The following is a 9,281-nucleotide window of genomic DNA, read 5'->3' as shown; positions in this document are numbered from 1 at the left end:
CTATAAATTTGGGTTCTATTTTCGTTCAAAAATGGTATAAAACCAACAGTTGGATGGTTGCACTCAAAATTGAAAATATGATATAGAAATTTTCTTTGGGCAAGTTCCGTCAACCCAAGTACCCAACCCAACTGTCAGACGAGGGTCAAGCGAACTACACAATTCGGTTGACCAAACCCTTCAGATCAACAATTTCGACTTTCATCTTTTTTCTTCTTCTTGTAAACCCAACTACACTCAAATGAGTCAAATACACGAAAAACTTTTTGCAATTACAACAAAATCATTGACACGGAATTTGCCAACACTTAAAATATATGATCCTAGTACTAATGGTTGTTAAGCTATATATCAAGACTTTACACCACTTAATTTTCAGTAGATTGCAAGTTACAGATGGTTCTAGGTGTGCTACTCATTATATCTTAAGACAACCTCAATCTATCAGATATTTGGTTAAAGTATTCGCTCTGCTGACAAAATTGCAATTTTCTTGTACCCTTGTTGCTGTGCATATATAGCTTGTACAAGCTAGTACCAAGGTTCTAGGTGTTAACCAAAGGTATCAAAAATAAAACATAGATATTGTCTTGCTTTAATTCGCATAATATTTCTTGATTCTCGCTGGTGTTTGCGGAAATAAATTGACTGTTTCAGACGCACTAAGGAAATACATAATTGGAGGGATCAGCATCAATCTTATCTTAGAATCTATAAGTCACCTTCAACTGTCTATCAAAAAAAAAAAGCCACCTTCAAGAATAAATGGGGGAAAAGGTTGATGGGAATAATAGCAAGGGGAAAAAGACAAAAAACAAAGGGGAAAAATGAAAAATTTAGAGTGATGGAAACCTTTATTTTAAGATTTTTTTTTAAAATTTTTTTTATAGAGTTTCAAACTATACCGTTTGCTCTTAATGATAAATCTTTATCATCAAACTAAGACACCAATCTGTTTCTGGTGTAAACAGGGATTGAACATCAAATCTCTTATTTAACCATTAAAAACTTTACCAGTTAAGCAAACTGGAACCCACGAGTGATGGTAACTAGGGTGGCAAATTTTACCCAAATCCATTAACTCACTCATTAGCCACTTAATTTGGATAAGTTTTGACCCAACCCAATTAAACATTTGGGTTAAATGGGTAAAGACCCATTAAGTAATATAACTTTGTTTTTGAGAAACATTTAGGTAATATAATTAAATGAGTCATAAATGGATAATGGGTGTTTATGTTTCCAACTCATTTATGTTCAAACTCAAAAGGTATCTAACCCGCCCAATTGCCATCCCCTAATAGTAACTACTCCCTGTATTAGAGCACCCACAGTAGATGTGGGATATGTGCCAAATGCTAAATATTTGGCACATATCCCACACCAAACCAAAAAAACAGCACCCCATCAGATATGGTAAACGTGGTAAAATTATACCACTTATGTCCGTACCGTTGCAAATTTGCAACGGTACGGACAAATGTTGTAAACCAAAAATTAATATTTTATTCGAATTTTCTCTCTCCTCTCTTTTTTTTTATTTGATTTTATCTCTTCCTTTCTCAGAATCTGTCTCTCTCTCTCTCTCCCAAGTTCCCAAGAATCCCAACCCATTCTTCCTCTTCTCACAATCGGACGCGAGCAAGAAGAAGGCGACGCAGAAGGCGGCGGCGGCGGCGGCCAAGAGAGGAGGAAAGGCAGCCGCGACTTCGTCAAAATCGGCAGCGGTGGCGGCGGCGGCGTCGGATTCGCAGAACGGAGCGGATTTGATTTTTGATTTCTGATCTCTCTCTTTAGCTTGATTTGTTGGGTTGTGGGTTCACAGTTGTATGATAATGGTGACTAATTAGCTTGATTTGTTGGGTTTGCCATGGTGGTGAACGGCTAAGATTGTGGTGGTGCCGTGGTGGCAGTTGGTGAGCTTATGGTGGCTGTTGAAATCAGAAGCGTGAAGGCTAATTAGTTTGATTTCTGATCTCACTCTTTCTTATTGTGTTTGGTTATTGGTTGATTTGGGTTTCGGTTTGTCCGATGGGTGGGTTTCGGTTTGTCCGATGGGTGGGTTTCGGTTTGTGTCGTTTGTGGTGGCTTGGGTTTCGGTTTATGCAGTAGGTGCGTTTCGGTTTGTGTCGTGTGTGGTGGCTTGCGTTTCAGTTTGTGTGGCTTTTGTGGTTTTCAATTTGTGTCGTGTGTGGGTTTTGGTTTGTGTAGTGGGTGGGCTTCAGTTTTTCTGGGATGTGCAGTGGGTGGTGGCTCTGGCTAATTCGGCGGAGCTGTGGCCGTGGCTAGTTCGGTGAGGCTGTGACTGGGTTGGATAGGTGGTTGTGCCGTCGCTGATGATGATATATATTATTTTAATGGGTAATAAATATTATTTTAATGTATAGAATTGGATTATAAAACATCTGATAAATGAGGAATTGTAAAATGATGTGGTAAAATAATAAAGTAGGTGTTTAATGTGGTAAAATGACATTTTTTTTGCCACATCTGCTGTGGATGCTCTTACAAAAAGAAAAATGTAATTTGTATGCTTTCAATTCCATCCTCCAGTCACCTATCCATCACTTTGAAAGGAAAATTTTCAATTCTTTTTTATATTTAGTACTTTCCTTCAATAAAGCATATGGTTTCAGTTTCACCTCATTCTTCATAAGAGTTGAGCCTTCAAAGTTCAAACCTCTAGGACTCCACTGTTAATTTGTCATCTTCTTTTCTTTTCCTTTAACATTATTGAACCTTTTTTTCCCCCGTTGATTAGACTTGTTTATTGTTCCATTTTGTTGTATCTTTTGTACAAGAAAATGGGGATAAGGTACTTTATTAGACCGCATATATACATGTCAGAGGAAAGTAACTCCTCTATAGCTAACACCATTTTCTAATCCATTCCATGAATAGGCTTGGTTAGTGGTTCTGCTTGATCTGCAACTCACATTCCTTCATTGTGAGTGGTGAGTGGTGAGTGCTGACTATGATCCCTCCTTCAAGTAATGCAAGGCAAAAAAATTATGACAAATGCAATTCTTCACCTAATCTTCATCTTGAATGAAACATAAATTGAATGTGTGTAGCATTGCTTAAACATTTATTACCATAACTTTTTGGACTGCTCTTGTACAAAACACCTAACGTTACCATGACCTTACCCAAAAAGGATTTTAAGTCACAGATTTATATGTAAAAAAATACTCATATGAATGGGTCTCACACTTGGCATAGAAAAAATCTTACCTTATGAAAGCTGCACTCTTTGAAAACACATTGAATTTAGAAATCAATCTATAGATTTTATATATACACCATTGCTATTTTAGCATAATATGATTAGTGCTAATAATAACGACATTAATAATAGATTCACGTAAAAGTGATATTATAAATCTTTAATAATAACGGTGTTAGGCCAAAATTTGTGAAGTGAAATGTAGTGGAGTCAGCCATTTTCATTAATCTTTGATTTCTTTTGTTGCATCTCGTCGACCTTGTTACATGATAGTCACGTGATCTCTCACTCATGAAAGTGCTTTACAAATGTGATATGACAACAACAGTGTACAGCTATTATTAGGACCCAGCATCTTTGATTAAAAATGCTATATAATATCTATTGCCGTTGGAAGATTTTTTCACCTTTTGCTTTTGTTGCATCCTGTCTTAAAGGACTGTGGGCGTTGTTGGAGATGTACGCACGTGACAATTAACCTTTTAGTGCTAATAATCGAAACTTTTTGCACTTATATGGCCCAGAAATAACTCGCATGCGACATTTGTTGAATAACAGCAATATCTTCAGCCAAAAGACAAAAAATAATAATAATAGCAATATCAAAATTCAAAAGCAGAATCCACCAATATTTTGGTTTCTACTCTCTAGTATGTTTCGATTGACTAAATGGCATATTGGTAAGGGTGAGAGATAGGTTCAGTGCATGTAGTACTGCACTGGACCTATTAAAATAGTAATATGTGTTTAAAAGTAAACACTTGTTATAATCTCAACGGGTCTAATGCAACTAGACACTAGACCCAAACTTCATCCTATTGGTAATCAGAATGCCTTGAAGGGAGAAAAGCCTGGGTTTCTAGTTGAAAACATCATCATACATGCACATTGCCATTATTCAATGTGTAATTGAATACTATCCAATTTTGATGTACCAATATAAGAAGCCTAGTTCCAATTACATGCGCAATGGATCCTTGGAGAAAATGGGCTTTTGCCCTTTCTTTTTAAAATATCCAACAAAATGCCCTATGTCTAAAACTAATTAGGAAAATGCTCCTGTTTTGAAATTCAATTTTCTAAAAATCAAGTTTCAAATATATAACTCAATTTTTGGAACATTGAGTTATAGCGAACGTGGACTTAGGAAATTTTTTTTTCTTGGAACTCGAGTTCCATGTAAAGTACTCGAGTTCATGGAACTCGAGTTCCACTTGAATTTTTTCAAGGAACTCTAGTTCCATGAGCTCAAGTACTTCACATGGAACTCGAGTCGTGAACTCGAGTTCCAGAAAAAAAAAATTTTTATTTTTTATTTTTTAGTTCACTATAACTCGATTGTTCAAAAATAGAGTTTTAAATTGAAATTTGATTTTTAGAAAATCGAGTTTCAAAACAATGGCATCTCCCTAAATAGTTTCAGATATAGGGCATTTTGCTGGATATTTTTTTTAAAAATGGCAAAAGCCCATTTTCACCTGGATCCTTTTATCTATACCTTGGGAATCTAATAATGATAGACTATATATAGAGACACGATATTTTTCATAATTTTGTCAGCTAATTTTCTAAGGTTGTAGGTTGTATTTTGAAGCAACCTTGCTTTCATATAAACTTACACTTGATATCACTTTTATTTTCACATCAATAACTTTGGAAAAATAGTGTCACTAGACTTATTTGAAAAACGATGGCTTAATGAATATGGTATTTTTTGTATCTAATATATGCAATCACTCTTTAACACTAGGATGAGTGCCAACTGTCCTATATGATAGATTGTGATTAGCTATATGTCACTATCATATAAATCCACCATTTTTTCTCTACCACTCATAGAATCATAAAAAAATTTGCATCAGTTTGTCTAAAACTTTCCGTCTATTTTAGCATAAGAAGTTACTTTTCTATTTTACACAATCATTTTTCAAAAACACCCATATCAATCTATCTATTATACACATCATTTTAGTTAAATAATCAACTTTATTCATTTATTATTTTTATTATTACCACAGTTGCTTTGAGTTTGATGATTCATAGGGATTTGTATATGGGTTTCTGAGTTTGAGATCTATATTTGAGGATTTGTAAATGGGTGTGATGATTTTGAGATCTATATTTGATGAATTTTATGATTTGTATGGATTTGATGAATTTGTTGATAAATTTGCAAAATTTTGCTAGGATTAAAGTTGAGATAGAGACGGAAGAGAATAAGAGGGAAGAGAGAATTTGATGGGTGATGGGAGAAGTGAGAGAAAAATAATAATAATAATAAATCCTTTTTTAGGAGACTTTTTGTTAAAAATAATTTTAAAAAAAATCTATTCTATTAGCTTTAAGTCTAACATTGATCATAGTGTAGTTTCTTATTTATTTATTTATGTATGCTAAAAAGCCCTAGAAATATCCCTAAACTCTAAAATCCAGGAAATTTTCAAACTCTTACATAACCATAGTATTTTTAATAGCACAAAATGTCCAATTAAAAATGTACTACTTTTTTTTTTTAATAGAGTATTAACCTATGGTGTTCACTTCTAATGATTGTGCTCTTTATTATTAGACCAAGATACCAATCAATTTTTGGATCTTAAAATGTACTACTTAAAAATAGTAAATATGATTGTATAGTTCTTAAAATGTTATTTAAAATTGAAAAGAAAATACCTTAAATGGAACCTTCAAATGTTGGATCCATTTATTTATATTTTTGTCACGTAAGTTTATGTGAGGTCCCTTCTCTTTCTTAGGTTATGCCCTAGACACATGTTATAGTTGGTTTGGACAACCATTGGTTTGGGCCTTTCAAAAGGGGGACTCAAATTTAGTACTCCTACAAAATGGGCCATTGATCTTATTCTGCCACCACTAGCCTGCACATAAACTGATAAACATCAAAGCTCAAAATACAAGTAACAACATATTATAATAAATGACACGATGGAGTTAATCAATAGTTAGCAAGAAAGCAAGTATGAAAGAACCATTTCGTATTTAGCTATCAACAACTTTGACCCTAACTCTTACATACTTGCAACCTATTTTTAAGTCATTCAAATCTATAAGGTTTGGGATCCCTTCCTGTTAGCACCCAAGAAATCCTAAAAAGAAGAGAAAGCCCAAATTCAGGAAGCCAATAGACACAGGCCTTCTTACAGTTATGGGGTACTCACAACGAGGCCCCTACCAAAAGGAAAAAGGGAATGAAATAGAAAAAGAAGCCCAAATTGGAGAAGGGGGGAAATGTGGCCCGACCCAATGAATAGACAAGCCCAAAAGGGATCTTGCCCCTTGGGAAAAAAGAAGAGGCCGGAAAGAAAGGGAAAATGAAGAAATTAAAAAGCCTAAGGTCCCTGGGTATAAGGAAAGGACAGGGATCCACGTTAGCATTGAGGACCTAAGGTTGGATGCTGAACTGTCTGAGAAAGGAGTGAGACTGAGGGGCCTCGAAAAAGGAAGGAAGACTAAAAGCATGACAAGATCAGAGAACCTTTACAAGAAGCATTCATTCTGACGAAAGATCAACACCATTTCAAAAAAAGACATGCCGCAACTGGTCACCATCGAAATGGAGGAACGTTCGAAATGTCCACCCCTCCAGGTTTGGAAAAAGACCCATCCTCGTTGACCTTGAAAGGGATCTAAAACAGTTGGGAAGAAAGCATCTTCTATAAAGGGAAGTTTATAAGAAGGGCTTTCAAGGGTTACTCCAAGGAAAAGAGAAAGAGAAGGGAAGGAAATCTTGAGATACTCATTCCAAAATAAGATTGGAAGAGCCAAGGACCTGGGGAGAAAATGGTAAATTCATGCCCTTCAAGTTTCACTATAAAAGGAAGCCACCTTGAACGTGTGGAAGGCAAAGAAACAAGAAAGAGCAAAAGTGTGGATAGAAAAAAAATTGAGAATTTTTCCTGCGCTAAACCTAGGGTTCAAATTTTACAAGTCTTAGGTTTGCTTGGCACCTTTCTCTCAAGACTGTAAACTTAGAGGTCCGGGGAGCTTTGCAGCCTTGAGATCATTCTTGCTTATTGAAAAGCTTGTTTTCTTTTGTATAATAAGAACACTAACTTCATTAATAAAAAGTTTATTGATGATTTGCACTTATTGATATCTTCGACCTTCTTTATTATAAAACTCTAACAGTTCCCTCTTTTCTTCACTAAAGTATAGGCCTTCCTAGTGCTTTTTTTTGTTTCCTGTCTTATTTGCAGCTTGCGTACAGCTCGGTTCAATAGCCCAATTTTATAGATTCTTATCTTGGTGAACCGATTCCAGCTCGCCCAAAGATCCCTATCCTCTCAACAAGCCCATGACACCCTGTTAGGCTTGGGTTTAAGGACCTGTCACAAAGAGGGACCTCACACTTCCAAAAATAGCCCTCTTGTTGTACTTGTATCCCACTAAATGGTGGTAGGTTTCAAGTGAGAACCCATGGGTGAGTGAGGTTAGAGTGAGAGAGGAAATGTTGAATGGTGCATGTCAAAGGGCTCTAAGGAATTCGAGATGTTGCTAAGCTTTTTGTTTGAGGGAGTGATTTTGATAAATTTGCAAAGGGATCATCTTTGATCTAAGTCAAGCTCTTTTTGGTGGGTTCTTATTGTGTTCTAGAGAGGTAGCTAGAATCCCAAGGTCATTAGGCTATGAACTTTTGATTAGTCCTGGTAGATAAATGGTTGAGTGTAATAAATGGTGATGGGGCCAATTTAGTGAGCAATCAGTCCAAGGGTGTGGGAATGGACATGGCATGCACCTTGTGGTAGATTTGCTTTCATTCTTTTGGAGTGTATGTATGTCCCTACAAACGCAACACCTAAAAGTTGCAGTAGAAAATTCAACATTTGTTAATTTCCCTCCCTTTTTTTCCCTGAAGCTTACCACCCTAGAATTTTGAAGAGAAACTCTACAAACTCTTCCTATATATTTTTATTAGATGTGAATTTTGAAAATTTTAGAGGCTGTTTGGATGCAAAATTTTCGTCACTCAATTTCCATCACTCATCACTTAATTTTTCACATCCGTTTGGCACCATCACTCACTTTCTATCACTCAATATTTTTCACACTATTTGTGGGCCTCATACCTGTCACTCGGTGCAGCTTTTTTTTTTTTTTTTAGTACCCAAACTCACCGAACCTAGTAAAAAAAAAAAGAAAAAAAAAAGAAAGAAAGAACTAAACCTAGAAAAACCCAACCAAAAAAAGAACCCAAAAAAAAAAAACCCTAGAAATCGCACGCAGTGAAGGAAGAAGAAGAAGCCACCTAGTGTGAAAGGAAAAAGAAAAAAAAAGAAACATGAAGAAACACACGCACCAAAGCTAGTGAAAAAATAAAAAATAAAAAATATGGTCAAAAGTTGCAACTGTGACTGACAATAGGTCCCTCCATGTAGTGTTAGTTACTGAAATGCCATTGAGTTATGAGTTATGGAAACTGAAAACAGCTAAAATGTGTTTTCAGTTTCCATAACTCATAACTCAAAAATCAGATAATTGAGTGATGGAAACAAAGTTATGGAAACAGAGTTATCGTGCAGCCAAACGGATATTGAGCTATGGGTTCCACCATTTTTGAGTTATGAGTTATGGAAACAAAGAATTGAGTTATAGAAACAAGTCATCCAAATAGCCTCTTAATCGTTGGAGTGCATGTTTTTATGTTATTAACAAGCATGTCGAATTTAGTTCAAATCAAATATTATTTACTTTTTTATTAATAAATTTATTTTTTATGCATAACTCTATATTACAAAAAACTTGAAATTTAAATATTTAATTGACGACATAATTATCGATCTTTGATCTTAATTTTGCAAGTATATAAACAATATAATAAGAATATATAATCTTACAGTTAAAATTTTAAAATCCACGTACAATAAAAAGTTAAAAAGATATAAAAGTAGTTTGAAAGGCTCTCTTAATCTTTTCCAAACTAGGCTCCTTTGCAGGTTGGGCTACTGATCGGGTCACTTAACACTCTCTTTGAGGCTGACTTGAAGCCATTGGGTACTTTGTTGGGCTTCTTTTTGTTTTGTCCAATTAAGTTCTT

This window comes from Quercus robur, chromosome 5, assembly GCF_932294415.1.
Source record: "Quercus robur chromosome 5, dhQueRobu3.1, whole genome shotgun sequence".
NCBI lineage: Eukaryota > Viridiplantae > Streptophyta > Magnoliopsida > Fagales > Fagaceae > Quercus > Quercus robur.
Note: the sequence above shows the minus strand (reverse complement) of the source record.